The 13,913-nt window shown below is 54.9% G+C and overlaps 1 protein-coding gene across 7 annotated transcripts in view; it reads left to right on the plus strand.

The window, feature by feature from the left end:
• The first annotated feature begins 8,681 nt into the window (after positions 1 to 8,681).
• ST3GAL3 (ST3 beta-galactoside alpha-2,3-sialyltransferase 3) overlaps positions 8,682 to 13,913 on the plus strand; it is a 194,920-nt gene continuing 189,688 nt past the window's right edge. For 2 of the 7 annotated variants that reach the window (XM_033000537.2, XM_033000542.2), the window contains exon 1: positions 8,686 to 8,960. The gene's annotated coding sequence lies outside the window, so the exon portion shown is untranslated. Of the gene's footprint in view, positions 8,961 to 13,913 lie in introns of all 7 variants that reach the window. The other 5 variants (XM_033000538.2, XM_033000536.2, XM_033000535.2 and 2 more) reach the window with 5 other exon arrangements.

Consider the following 13,913-nt stretch of genomic DNA (forward strand, 5'->3'; position numbering starts at 1 on the left):
AGCCAGTCTCGTATCAGGCTGTACCTGTGACAGCACTGTGGTACTGTCCTGGTTTCAGATACATTACATACAAGTATGCTACAGAGCAAAGCAAACTACTTCAAGAATTATAATGAATCAAGTCCACAGTCTTGCTGAGCTAAGGGAGGCAGGGAGTGTGTTGTACCCATGGACCTCCAGAGAAACTTCAGACATGGGGGTCAGATGGTGGTGGATGTGAATTGATGTTCATTAATGTGCTTGGACTCTCATTTCCTCAAGTGCTGCTGCTTCTTTTGAACACAGTATCTCTGCACTTTCTGGGTTAATTTTTGTATCTATCCTCACAACAGGGGGTTATCTCAAACTTCATTACTGATAGCCAGAAGCAATTAAAAAAAAAAAAAAATTAGTCTGTATCCTGAGTGCAGGACATAGATGCCTTGAGTGTGGGTGGTGACCAGCTGCAGGTTGCATGTGCAGAGGAGCTATTAACTTGCAGCCAGTCCCGTTGAAACTGAGAGGTGTGTGGTGCTGGGGTGCTGCTGCTGGAGATACAGGACCGTTCTGCCGAGGGAAAGGGGCAGTGAGGAGCAACTGCACCGAAGGGTTTAGCAGCCTGCCTGCCTGGAGCTGTGGTTGCCTGTGGTGGATAGCTGCCCAGGCTGCTTGGCTCCACGGCAGGGACGCTGCTTTTGCTTGTCCAGGCCCAGCAGAGCCAGGGCAGGATGAAGGGAGCATTTGTGTTGGCAGCCAGAGAGACGGGTCTGTCCGGAGTCCTCTCTGGCTTTCCCATTTCCAGCTGGAGAGACGTTTCCAAATACCATTTAACAGCTGGTGTCCATGGGGGCTGGCAGGAGAGTTAATGCTCTTATTCTGCCTTTCTCCCTGGCATGCAGGGAGGTAACACGGGGCATCCTGCTTGGACCTGCAGCTGTCCTTGCCACGGGGCTGGAGCCAGCCCTGTTCTTTCTCACTGGTTGGAGGTGAAGGTGTCGCTTGGATCCCTGTGGGAGCAGGGGTCTACAGCACTGTCCCCAGCGGCGAGGCCCCAACTTGGGCCCTCGGTGCTGTGCAGAGCCTGGCAAGGGGAAAAGGACAGAAAAACAGACTTTGGCTCTTCTCCCTCCTCAGCTTGGAGCAGCTGAGGGGCTGCCAAGGGCTGTGTGGCAGGGAGAAGAAAGACGGCGTTCATGGGAGCTGCGTGGTTCTGAGCTGCTGGGCTGGGAGCCAGGCACGTCAGCACCTGATGAGCCAGCTCGAGGAAGAGCTTCTCCCTCCTCGCCTTCTCCAGATGAGCCTTACTAAGGCATCCTAGTGTAGTGAGGTCTCTCCAACCCCACTGCCCTACTGTTTCTGGGCTGGGCTCTTGCCTGTGTGGGGCATCGCTTTGGCACCACTGTGCTGGGGGATCTTTCCCCAGCAGCCCAGCTCCTGCACTGCTGCCCAAGGCAGCTGCCTGGGATCCCTCCTGCCTCCTACCTGGGTCCTCCAGCCTCTGCCAATTTGTGGAGCAGCCCTGGGGGACCTGGATCAGTCCCTTGCCTAGCTGTGCAGACTCTGCAAATGAGCAGCCTACAGTCATGTTCTGGCCATGCTGAGGCTGCACGGATGGTTCCCAGCGAGAGGTGCAGGGCTGGAGCTGTGGGGATAGACTGTCCTCACCTCTCACAGCAGATCCTCACCCCTTCTCCAGGCAGGCTGGAGCACCTCAATTCTTCCTTCAGGAGCTGCTGGACAGAAGAGCCCTTGTGCAGCCTTTTTGGGAGGTGCCTGATGCGTGCTGGGGGGAGACTTTCCCCTTCGCAGCCAACGGGTGCCTGGCTATGGCTGGGCCCTGCCCAGTACCTCAAAAGTATTTTGGTCTCGCCCCTCTCCCAGCACAACCTGCCCCCCAGCACTACGAGCAGGTGAGATGGCTCAGGGCTCTGCTCCCTGGGGACGGCTCTGCGTGGGCTCTGGGAGCTGCCAAGCATCCTGGTCCGGGGAGCGGCCGGACAGGTCGGTGACTGGAGCGTGTCCCTCGGGGAGGTGCTGCCCAGTCAGTGGGGCCTTGGCCCTGGGTCACCAGCCCAGGAGAGGTTTGGCTGTGCTGAGGGTATTGCCCTGGCGGCCTGGGCTCTGACGAAAGCGCAGCACGGGGTGAGGGTGAGTAGGTGGCACTTTGGGTTTGGGGTTCAAAGATGCTTGAGCCATCCTGGGGACACCAGCTGGGCTGGGAGGAAACCAGTGTGGGTTTGCTGTGGGTTGGAGCAGCAGGCGGGTCCTCTGGGCCAGCACAGTACCGGAGGATGTCTGAATAGAGGGAGTGGGGCTTGTGGCTCGGGGCAGAGAATAGCCACACTTGCCCGTGGGCTGGGCTGGGTGCACGTGGCGGGTCTCCCAGCACCTGGCCAGCAGTGGTGATGGTGGTCTTGGCTGCAATGGGCCCTTGGGCTGGTCTCCTGGAGGCTAGAGGAGCTTGCTAGAGCTGCATCTGCATGCTGGCCAGGATGGATACTGCACCAGAGGACAGGACTGCCCTAAGCCCTCTTCTTCCACAGTCCCTGCAGCCAGGCGCAAGCTGGCAGAGGGCCTGTGTGGGTGCTGATGTGCTCCGTGCCCCGCAGCGCGGACACGCACAGCAGTGGCGAATGCTGAGGGTGCTTCGGGTCTAGTGGCTGAAAGCAAGTGAAATGCATCCTGGAGGCAAGTGAGTAGGGGCTCCCACACTTGAGAGGGCTGTGGGATGCTGGGCTGGGCAGTAAGATCTTGTTGCCCCATGTGCTGTCACTTTGGGAGGCAGGTAAACAGGTATTTTGCTGACCAGCTCTGAAGCGCAAAAGTGGAAGTGGCTGAAGAGAGTGATGGGGGGCCAGCCTGGGGATGGGCTGGTGAACCTGCCCCCATGTGTTGGGCAGCTCTGATGGGGCTGTTCTTGCCTTCCCTGCCCTGACCTGCTGGCATCCCCAGGGCAAGGCACAGGCTCTGCCTGCTGGACATGAGGCTGTGTCAGAGCCAGAGTCTCTGCTTGGGGCTGGATTTGTGCTTTTATCCTGTAAGCCATTCCTACAAGAGCTGGCATGTCCCTTCTGGCTCCTCCAGCAGCGTCTCTGCTCCTTTTCCCACTCAGATTTATTGAGTGGATGATTGCCTGAGTCTCGGCATCAGCAGCCGTGCTCGCTGAGAGGCCCTGTGGATCTGGGATATGCAGGGATGGGAAGGGAGGAGCTGACGGCTTTGCCCTTTGTTGGTGTGTTGCAAGGCACGAGGCCAGCCTTCTTCCCGGATGGGCTGCAAACTCAGCCGTGCTCTTCTGCTTCTCTGGCTTTTCCTGTGAGATCAGGGCTGAGCCTGTTCTCCTGCTACGGCTGCTCTGCCAGTTTGCCCTCCAGCTCCCTATCCCCTTACACTTGCACCCGCAGTGCTGTCAGCTTGGCTGCCTGGGTACACTTCTGACTCATCACGGGGTGTCTGGGCAGCACCCCATTTCATCATTGTTAGGGATTCGTGGCAGTGGGCTGTGAAACCCACTGTTCCCTGCTCTGCTCGGTCCCAAGGACCCAGGAGGGACGATGCCTGTGGAGCTGCTGCTCTCCCCTGGCTGGGACAGCCCCAGCAGTGATGCTGTACCTGGCTGGGGTGCTCTGTGCCACGCTCTGGCCCTGGCACGCCTCTGCTGCCGGGATTACTGAGGCACAGCACAGGATCCCAATGCCCTGTGCCAGTGCAGGGCAGAGGAGCTGGCGCTGCCCCGGGCGCTCTGGCAGGGACCAGCCCTTTCCATCTGCGTAACGGAGACTGTAGCACAGCCACCACCGGCCCACTCCCGGGATATTTATAGGCCTGGCTGTGCTGAGGAGTGAGAGATGACAGGCTCGCTCCACATCCGGACCACGAGCTGCCTCTCTCCCTGCCGCAGCCGCCTGGTGCGATGGGAGGAGCGTGGGCCCCCCGCAAGGCTGCTCAGGGCCATGGTGTGCCGGGGGCTGGAGCCACAGCCATCCCCCCCCCCCCAAAAAAAAAGCAGCACTGCCTCTGTGCTGTGGCTGCGGGCTTGCTGGGAGCAGCTGCTGGTGCAGGATACCTCTGTCCTTTTCCCTCTGGACTTGCACCGCTTCGCTGCTCTTGAGAGAGCAGTTTAATGAATCCCCCAGATCTCACTGGCTCTTGAGCTTGAGGGTGTTTCATGGCTTGCGAAGGAAAATGAGGGAGGTATCTGAGCAGATGATGCTGTGAGGCTGAAGCGTGGGCAACAATACACTTGCACGTGGTCACTGCCATAGAAATGGGGAGACCCTCCAGCTGAGGAACTTTTTTTTTTTTCTGTGGGGCCTGAGGCTCAGGAAAGCATTATGGAGGAAGGAATCAAAACCTCCCCTTTTGCACAGAGCCCTGGGTGAGGACACAGCCACACAGCCAGCTGAAAGAGTGATGAGTCAGAGGTGACTGGGGTGAGATGCTGGAGGGCAGGAGGTCTGGGGCAGGAGGCTGACCCCCTTGGCCAGGCTTGTCTGCAGCTGGTCCCCCAGAGCTGCTGGGGATGCCTGGCATGAAGCAGGTGCCTGATTCTCTGGACTCACAGAGTGACACATTGCTGCTGGGAGGTGACAGTGCCGAGCCATGGCTGTGTCCTGGGAGCTGGCAGAGTGGGGAAAAGCCCAATGCTCCCAGTGGTGCTGGGATCTGTGGCTGGGTTGGAGGAGAGCTGGGCTGTGGCAGGCTGCTCTGCCCAGCTTCACACCAGAGCTCACATGCCAATCCAGATGGGTTATAGGTGCTGGACTCTGAACACAGGACTTGTCTGGGTGGCTGCACAGATCAGCAGTGCTAATCTACCCCATCTACCAGGAGCCAGTCTGTCAGAGAGGACGTCATTGCTACCAACAGCTTGCTGTGGTTAGCTTCCCCTGTCCCTGTGTCAGAAGGACCAGTGCTGCTGCAGGTATGAACCTCCCTCGACTGGTTACTGAGCCCTGGAAAGCTCCAGCCCTGAGCAGCTGCCTCTGGCTGGCCCTGTGGATCTGCCAGCCTCCCCGCCGTGTGGCTGTGGTCCAGTTAAATGTTGCATAAAGTTCATACTCCCTCCACTGTGGCACGGAGTTGGTTCCTAAGGGAAGCAGGATGGGGAAGCTTTGCTGGAGAGGCTGAGCTCTGTCCTCGCTTTCTTGTGGCTGGGCTGGGTGGGCTGCAGCTGCCTCCGAGCTGCTGCGTGTGGGAAATGAGGGCTCTGCTGGCCTGGCTGTTCCCCTGGGATGGGGTCCTCCATGGTGGGCAGCTCTGCACACACACTGTTTAGGTCCCCTCTTGCTACAAGAGGATCTAGTGTCCCCCTCGTCCTGCTCTCGCTTGTGCCTACCACGGTGTGGTGGTACCTACACCACTGTGTGAATGCTGGTGATGTATCCAGAGAGGTTTGCTGTGCTGCTCCGTGTCCCCTGCCTGGGGCTGGCAGTTGCCTCCTCATGGCTGGTGTTAACCCACGTCCTGCCAACAAACGCAGCACCCACAGGCAATTCCCCCTGGTTGCGCTAGCTCCTCGTTACGCAAAGCGGCTGCAAGAATACGCAGGTTGTCACAAATGCTGAATCTCCCAACCACAGTGTGGCAGTGCCCCGTGGCAGAGCGTGAAACCGTGGTCACATTCTGCAGCGCCAGGGTCCGTGGGGTGCAAAGCCATGCACCCAGCCCCTACACCCTCCCACGCTGGTCCTGCTTTGCCCTCCGGCCCACCCTGTGCTGGGTGGCTCCTCTTCCCTCCCTCAGCACCCAGGAGTGGGGCAGTCACTGGGACGCAGTGGGGCTGCCTCAGCCGGGCCCCTGACAGCCCAGCACCCCGTGCCAGGCAGTTGCTCTCATGCCCATGGGTGAAGCACCTGCACTAACAGCTCCACCGCCTCCTCCCACCACCTTCCTAGGGACTGGTAGGATTCGTGGAAATTCATTGAGTTGTCTGGCACTTTCCCTTTCTTCCCACTGCCTTCTCTCACCCCCTGTCCTCACTACCTCCCCTCTCCTTTGTCCCTTTCCTGAGCACTGTGCTTGCCCCGGTCTTGGGTAAGCAAGGGGTAGGATGCTGCAAAGAGCATTTCCACCCTGGGCACATGGCCATGCACCCTGGGAGGTTTTGATGTCCCTTGGTGCATCACAGAGGGTTTCAAGAAGAGGCACTCACCCACACAGGGGATGCAGCCTGCCACTTTGCAGATAAGACATGCCCTGGGAGCTGCTTACCACAGCAGTATGGCCAACTATCCCACAGTACAACCTGCAAAACTGGTGCTTTTTATAAAAAATCATCTAAGAAATTGGGCCAGCAAAGGTGATGGGAAACAACTTATTCCAAAAAAATATGCTCGTACCCATGATATCAGTTCTGCCCTGATAGGCCACAAAAAAGGGCATATAGCCATGATTTGTGTCTGAAATTGTGACAAATGACATCATGAAATTTCAAACAGGGCACAAGTCAGCTGCCATAGGAGTGCAGCTCAGCTGGGACAAACACTGGCTCACAGCCATTTCTTCAGGGCACATGGAGAAGAGATGAGAGTGATGTAAACGGGGCAGGTTTGTAAAGCTGAAGTGGGGACTGAACCAGCAGAGCTGTGGGTTACTGTACTTACGCTCTGGGTTTTGGTACCAGCTTACTTGGGCACATACGGAAGAGACCAGTACAATCATCAGAGCTGGTTTCTGTTTTGTGTGAAGATCACTCCTGTGTTACTTGGGTTCAGAGGCTTCAGTTCACCAGGCATCAGGGAGCAGTGGTGATAAGATGGGGTTCAGGTTGAAAAGGCTGAAAAGAGGAGCCCCCGGGGCCATGTGGCTCCATCACCACAAGCAACCAGCTGAAGGTGCACAGGGGCTCGATTTCTCCAGTGCAATTAAGTATCAAAGCCCCAGGCTGGAAATGTGGCATTTCCTGGGGAAAGGGCTAGCAATGGGCACTGCTGAGGGCAAGCAGTCTGCCCGTGCTTGAGAGCAGTGTAAAGCTGCAGAGACAGGTCAAGCTGTTGTGCCTGGTTTTAGAAAAACATGTGCATGAATTGGAAGAGCAAGTGAAGAAGACTGTCCTCGGGCTGAGCCCCTCTGCACCCTCCCCACTGCCTTCTCCAGCATGTGGGAATCAGTCCTGGCCTCCTCTTTGCTGCTGGAGCTGCTTGGACAGGAGATCAGGAGGGATGAACCCGAGAATGTGTACGGATCAGGGTGAAACAGCCAGCACAACCATGCAGCAGCCCTTCTTCATGCCTAAGCCACAGATATCAAAAAATTAAATTACAAGTTGTGACCATCTAACCTTGTTTACAAGCTGCTGTGCGGTGGGGAAGGCTGCCCCCGCCACCTTCAGCGACTTTGCTGCAAAGAAATGTACTTAGTTTCAAGATTGAGTTTCTCCACCTTCAACTCCTCACCTTCAGACCCTGCACTTCCCTCTTCCAGGCTGAGGCACTGCCTGTAGCAGCGCTCCATGCCCCGTCAGTGAGGAGACCTCCTCCTGGGGCAGCCGAGTAGCCCACACCCCTCACATCTCACACTGCCGTATTTGCAAGCCTTAGCTCTTTTTTCATGCTGGTGTTGCTGCTCCTCAGGATTTCTGTGTCCGTTCTGAAGTTTGGAGAGCTGGACCAGACATCAAGCTGGCTTTGCCAGAGCTGTAGAGGCACGAGCACAGCCGTGTGTCTGCTTGGAAATTCCCTCCGTGTGCCTCAGGCTCACGGCTCTCGGAGCCAAGGTGCTGTGATGCAGGCTCAAAGCAGCAGTGATGTTTGGGGACAGCTCTCTTTTTTGGCTTTCTTTCCTGAATTCCAGCACCCAACCCGCTTTCCAGGAGATCCTTCACCCTGCAGTACAGCCTGTCCTCTCCGTTCCCAAGAACCTTCCTTTGCAGCCCATTACTGTGCTGTGGGCTGTGATCATTTTATCAGGCCGTTCAGCTTGTGCTGTAGAAACAAGCAGCCTGTTCAGTATTTTATCAGCTGCAAATACAAGCCTTCATCTTGTTATCTAGACAACTGATTTAATAAAATGGCACTGGACCAGGGAACAGTCACTGGGGGTCTAGGTGAGCTCCCTGTTGTTGATGTGTCCCCATTAAGGCTTGGCTCACTGACAGACCTCCAAACCTACCTGTTTATGCATGTAGTTGTTAATCTATTGTGAGCCTTATTAATTCTTTAAAATACATACTTTTAATTAAAATCCTACATCATTGTTAATGGCAGTGGAGAAAGCAAAGTGTGCTCTGTAGATGTTCCTGCTTTCATCAGCCAGACTTTTTGTTTTGCCCAGGGAGGAATTTCGCTGCAAGGTCTGTGCTGTGTAACACAGCACTCAGGATGTCCTTAGCTGTGCTTTTACCTCCTCAGCAGCAGTCTGAGTCTCTCTGCAGTTTCTCTGCCCATTGCTTTGGCTGTTTTAATTACTGTGGCCTCTCGCCAGCTGAGTATTTGTTAAAGATTAACAACATGTGTGTTTAGGAGCACCAATAATTATGTCATCAAAATGTTGTTTGCAAATTACCCGGGCCTGTGGCATGAACGTGGCTAGTATGGGGAGCTGCAGCATCTCCTTATGACGTTGCTGTGCCAAATTCCCTCCCCTCCATGACAGCACGTGAGATGGGGTCACCCCTGCCCATTTGGGAGGAGGCAGAGGCTGGACGGTACCTGCCTGCTCTGTCGGCTGCTTTCAGCTATTTTTATGGCATGAAAGGGGATGGGGCAAACCCTGGCTGGAGGGATCGGGATGAGCCCATCAGGGTTCATGGCCATCACAGCTCTAACCGTCTCTGAAATTCAGGTTTATTGAGCAATCAACTCAGAAACTGAAGGGCAGCAATCCGGTTGTGTGCTCCTGGCTCCGGAGAGGCAGCGCGGGCACAGCTGGAGCTGGGCTCCTTCCAGGTTCCCGTAGCACTGGCACAAGGAAGCGCGCTGTGATATCTGATCGTGGCATGTGGGCTGGGAAAGATTCCCCATTTCACTCCCAGGTCTCAGGTATGTTTCATTGAGGGGACTGCTGGGGAGAAAAAATACCCTGCTAATGGCAAATATAAATATACAAAGACTATTTGAGCTGGTTTCTTTAAGGGGCAGAATTAAAGATGGAAACTCCACCCAGTTTATGATTTTTGAGAGGCTGTTTTCACAGTGTGCAGCCCAGTAACTAGGTGGTGCACCAGATTCCTCAGTGACTGCTGTCACTGAGAGCAGGTTGGGTAAAATGTTAAGAGGTATTGCAAAATGTTTCCCCGACACCATGCTCAAACCCGCCTGGATGCCAACAGGCACTTGGTTCTGGGCTCTCCTCTATTTCACTGCCCAGTAACCCACTGGGAGCCAGGACGTCTGCTCCTGGAGAGCTCACTGGGGCTCAGCAAACCTTCCTCCCACCTCTCAGGCTCAACTGCCGACACCCCCCAAACGTGGCACCCCTCTCCCCTGCGGTGGGGTCTGCGTCTGGCCCTTGATGGGCTACACGCACCTGCAGCAGTGTGCTGGCAAGAGGAGGTGCAGGCTGCCCAGGTAAAACAGTCACTGTCTGGAGGGAAATCCCACTGGACTTTGCCTGCAGACGGACTCTCAGCCCCCTGAGGACCTGTGGCCACGGTGCCCTGCGTCGTGCTCGCTGTGGATGGAAGCCCACCTTTGCAGGCTGCTTTGGGATGATGCTGGAAAGGCAGCCACGACATCTGTGATCCTGGGACGGGGAGCATGTGAAGGAGGTGTGTGAGGGTGGAGGTGTCCCCCCACCCCCCGACTCTATGCATCAGGGTCCTGGATGTGCTGCTGAGACATGTGCTGGCCAGCCCAGGTGGCTCTAACCTGCCAGTGGTGGGGTTGGAAATGATTTGGGACAATCCTGCCTAAATGTTTAATCTGATGCTATAGCAGAAAGGACCAACCCTTTGAGACAGAGAATAGGAAAATGCAGCTTTAATCCCTGTGTCAAAGCATTAGGGAGGCTCATTGTGGGATTCTACATCTTGAAAAGGATTCAGGAAAATCAGAGAGGCTGTGTAGAGCAGAAATGCAAAAAATGGCTTGAGGGTGGGAGGAAAAGCCTGGCAGTAAGAGAATTAAGCAACTCAGTATATTTAGCTTATCAGAAAGATACATGAGAGGGGGTTTGCTTGCAGCATATGTGTAGTGTCACAAAGACAAAATGCCAGGCTCTGAAAGGCTCTTTAATCAAGCAGAAGGCAGAACAAAATGGTATGTCTGCAAGCTGAAGCCAGACGCAGGGATGTGGGATGCTCTTCTGAACGTGAGGGTGAGGGACTCCTGAAACAGACCCAGGAAGGTGGGAGTCTCCAACGCTTGTCTTCAAATCAAGCCTACCTCTTTTCTTGGAAAATATGCGTGAACCAAACGTAGTGTATTGGAATTAATGCAAGGAGCTGCACTGTTGAGCGGCATGCTGGCCGGCTGCTCGCACTCGCCCAGCCGCATGTCAGGCAGGACCACTGGCCTGTTTCATCCAAGGAAGACCCTGGGAAGCCCAGTCCAGCCAGGCAGAGTGCTCGGGGAGCCATTCAGGCAGGCTCCGGGTGTTTACCTGCGCCCATAGTGGTAAGTGCAGCTCTTTGCTGTTCAAAACATCTGGAGGGTGGCAGAATTTTTCAGCCAAGTTCAGCTTGTTTTAGCTTGTTTTGTGTGGACCTGCTGATGATGCTGTTTAACGTTTCTGTTCTTAGAGTAGCCAGAGCACCAGAAATGTAAAGTGCCGTCCATAGACTGCTCACTTTCAGTGCTCAGATCCTGTGTTTAAGTCTAATATGTAATGAGTGTGTGAGACTAAACAAGTTTGGCCAGAGAGATAAAGCCAAAATATGAACGTGTTACAGCCCAGATTGCATTTCCCAAGACCATGCATCAGCAGAGGTAATTCCTATCTAGCCATTACTGGAAAGAGATCTTTGCTGTGGTATTTAGTGGTATTTAATTAGTAATAAGATATTGCATTAATTGGTACCAGGTCTGATTTGATGACATGTAATTTGAGGGCAAGGATTACAGTGTGAGTATTAGAATGAGAATTTTTATAGGGCAGAGAGTCAAAATGAGATTAGCAATCTCACTACAGAGGGAGCCCAGAGGCTGACGTGTGTATGTTTGGCAACCGTTGCAGATAGTTACAGCATAACTTTATTTACTGATGGGAAAAGAACCTGTAGCTGTTATTTACCTTTATGTGTCACTCTATATAATGTGCGGTTCAGCCACCATGAAAGAAAAAAGCAAGCAGGCATCATTTCAGAGGGAACACCCTGTTGCTGCTCAGCATTGGACGTGACGTGTTTGCAGAGCAATTTTGACATGTCCCAGGTGGGTTCCTTCCAGAGGAAGGGAAGGAGGAAGCTTTGCTGTTGGTCACCCTGATGTGCCCGAGTCCCCAGGGACATGAGCAGCTGAACCAGTGCCTGGACCCTTGCACAGCTTTGACCCAGGCATGCTATATGTGTCGAGGGCACCCGCTTGTGTCTAGTCCAATGTGAGCACCCCAAGCAGCATGCAGGGTTGACGCAGTGACATGAGGTGTAGGACCCCTCGCTGCCTACTCCAGGCAGCAACTGGTCCTGACTGTCCTGCGTTATCTGCAAACACAGACACCAGCCATGCCCTCTACCAGAGCCCTTTTTTTTTTTTTTTCCCCCAGCTCGTGGCCAGCACTGCTGCGGGAAATGCTCTGCAGACACGTGGGCAGCCATGGGCTCAGCGGGTCAGCCACAAGTGGGTTCTGTTGAGCAGGATGGGCTGCAGCTCTTGCCCTTTCATTTGGTCAGTTTGGCTTTGAAAATCTCCAGAGCATTCTGGAAAGCAGCAAGGCAATATGATAGGATTTAATCAGACTTAATTATTTCCCTGCTGTCGATCTCCTAGCAACATCCAGCTTGACATCTGCCTGCGAATGAAACGTGTAAGCTAAGTAGGAACATGTTCAGACTGAAGTCCTGCTACTTGAACCAAATCACTCCACTAATCATTGCCTTAATTCATCTTGTGGCTGTTAGACAGCTGCCGGGAGCTGGTACCTGATTTTCATAGATGCACGACACTCACCTCCTGAGTTTTTTCCAGGCTGGCAAGAAGTGTGACTTCATCCTGGGCTCTTTCCAGCACACTGACACCTGATAACAGGGGGTAGAATTTCCCAAGTGACAAACGCAGGCTCAGGAGCAAGCCCCAGCCTTGTCGCTATCTGGCTTTGTGCTGTAGGTCCCCGCTTATCTCATCGGCAAAAGCAGATCATCTGCTCTGCCTGCAGACCGCGGGGTTTAAACTCTGAGCACGCAAGCGATAGAGTCAGGGCAGTTTAGGTGAGGTTTGAGGATGGTCAGAGCAGATGTGGCACGGTGGCGGCAGGCGTTGCAGGCAGCTCCGTGTCACCGGGGCACGAGGGGGTCGAGGCAGGGAGAACAGACCCAGCTTACATAGATGAAGAGTCAAAGAGAGGAGCAGGCATAAAGCGAGTGTTTGTAAAGCAAAACCGGGCTCCAGCCAGACACGACACAGCACAGGAGTCAGTGGGGTTATTGGAGGAAATGAGCCCAGCAGCTGAGCCGGGGCTGGCGGGGGGAGCTGGCAGCATGGCCCTGGCTGCTGGCTTGCCATGAAGCTGGAGAGAAGGGAACTGCCTCAGCCGGGTGAGAGTGACCAGCGTCCTGAGTGGGTCAGCTCTGGGGAGCTGGGGGTTGGTGCAGGCAGAGGGGGAATGTGGGGGGACAGACCTGCAAATGGAGGGGTTGCATGGATGTGGTCGTGGCCCCTCTCCACACACTTCTTTGGAGGGATATTGGTGCCAGTGATACCTGGGTGTTGGCATGAGTCTGTTCTTCTCCTGTGCTGCATCTAGAAGTTGTTGTTGGCATCCAAAAAAACCTAATGGGATGTTAGTGCGGCACTTGTCTCCCCCATGTCTCTGCAGAGGAGCATGGCAGCTCTGCCAGCCCAGCTGTGTGGGTGCCACCCTTGCAGCCAGCCTGCATTGACTTCATGTGTGCTGAACTCAAAGTGGGGTTTCTGGCTGTGAAGGTGGGGCTGTGTGGTCCCCCGCCAGCTCTCCCTTTGACCTGCTTGGGCTCTGCCTCTTGCTGAGCACTGGGGAGTGGGCTCGGGCAGTGCTGGGCTGGCCCTACACCCTCCAAGGCAATGTCTGCTGGTCAGCATTGGCACCTGGGCTTGCCTGCAGCGGGAGCCGCCACAAAGCTGGATATGATCCTACTTAGCTTCCCTTAAACTCACGTGCCTTTTTGTTTTCCTTGTGTTATCAGTGACTCACGGAGGGTGGAAACAGAAAATCATTGGGCTGCTTAGCTGTCCTGAAGATGCAGGCTTCTTCCTTACAGTCTCTTTCCTTTCAGATGACTTTTCCCTCTCCGTGCCTAATAATTTCCCTTTTTGTCATTCCCTTCCTGTGCTGCCTTATAGTTGTGTTTCTCACTTGCCTTGTGCCTAACGAGTGTTAGGGTACCCAGCAAGGCTGTGGGGCCAGTGGGTGTGGGAAGGGTGAGGTGTGGGCTGGCTGCACCGCTGCAGTGCTCTTGGGGCAGCTGTGCAGTGGGAGGGTGAAGACCATAACGTAACGGGAACTGCGTGGAAGCGATGCCGGCCGTGTGGCACCGGCTGTGTGGTGTGAGCTGTGCTGTGGGAGGGCAGATGATGTGGGCTGTGCAGCCCCGTGGGGTCCTTGCAGCCTGGTGTGGCCCAGTGGTGGAGGCTGTGCAACACTGGGAAGCCTGGGGAGGTGGTGCAGTGCCATGCAGTGGCTGGACAGGACCTTGTTGGCTCTGCAGCAGTGTGACGATCTGCAGAAGTTGGAGGGCAGTGTGAAGACAGTAACTGGGTGCTAAACTGGACTGTACAGCATGGCTGGGTGCAGTGTGGTGCAGTGACTGGAAGCAAGACAAGATTGGGGTGCTCTTTGTAGTAGCTGTATGCTAGGCAAGA

This window comes from Tyto alba, unplaced genomic scaffold, assembly GCF_018691265.1.
Source record: "Tyto alba isolate M040663 unplaced genomic scaffold, T.alba_DEE_v4.0 Super-Scaffold_1000006, whole genome shotgun sequence".
Classification (NCBI taxonomy): domain Eukaryota; kingdom Metazoa; phylum Chordata; class Aves; order Strigiformes; family Tytonidae; genus Tyto; species Tyto alba.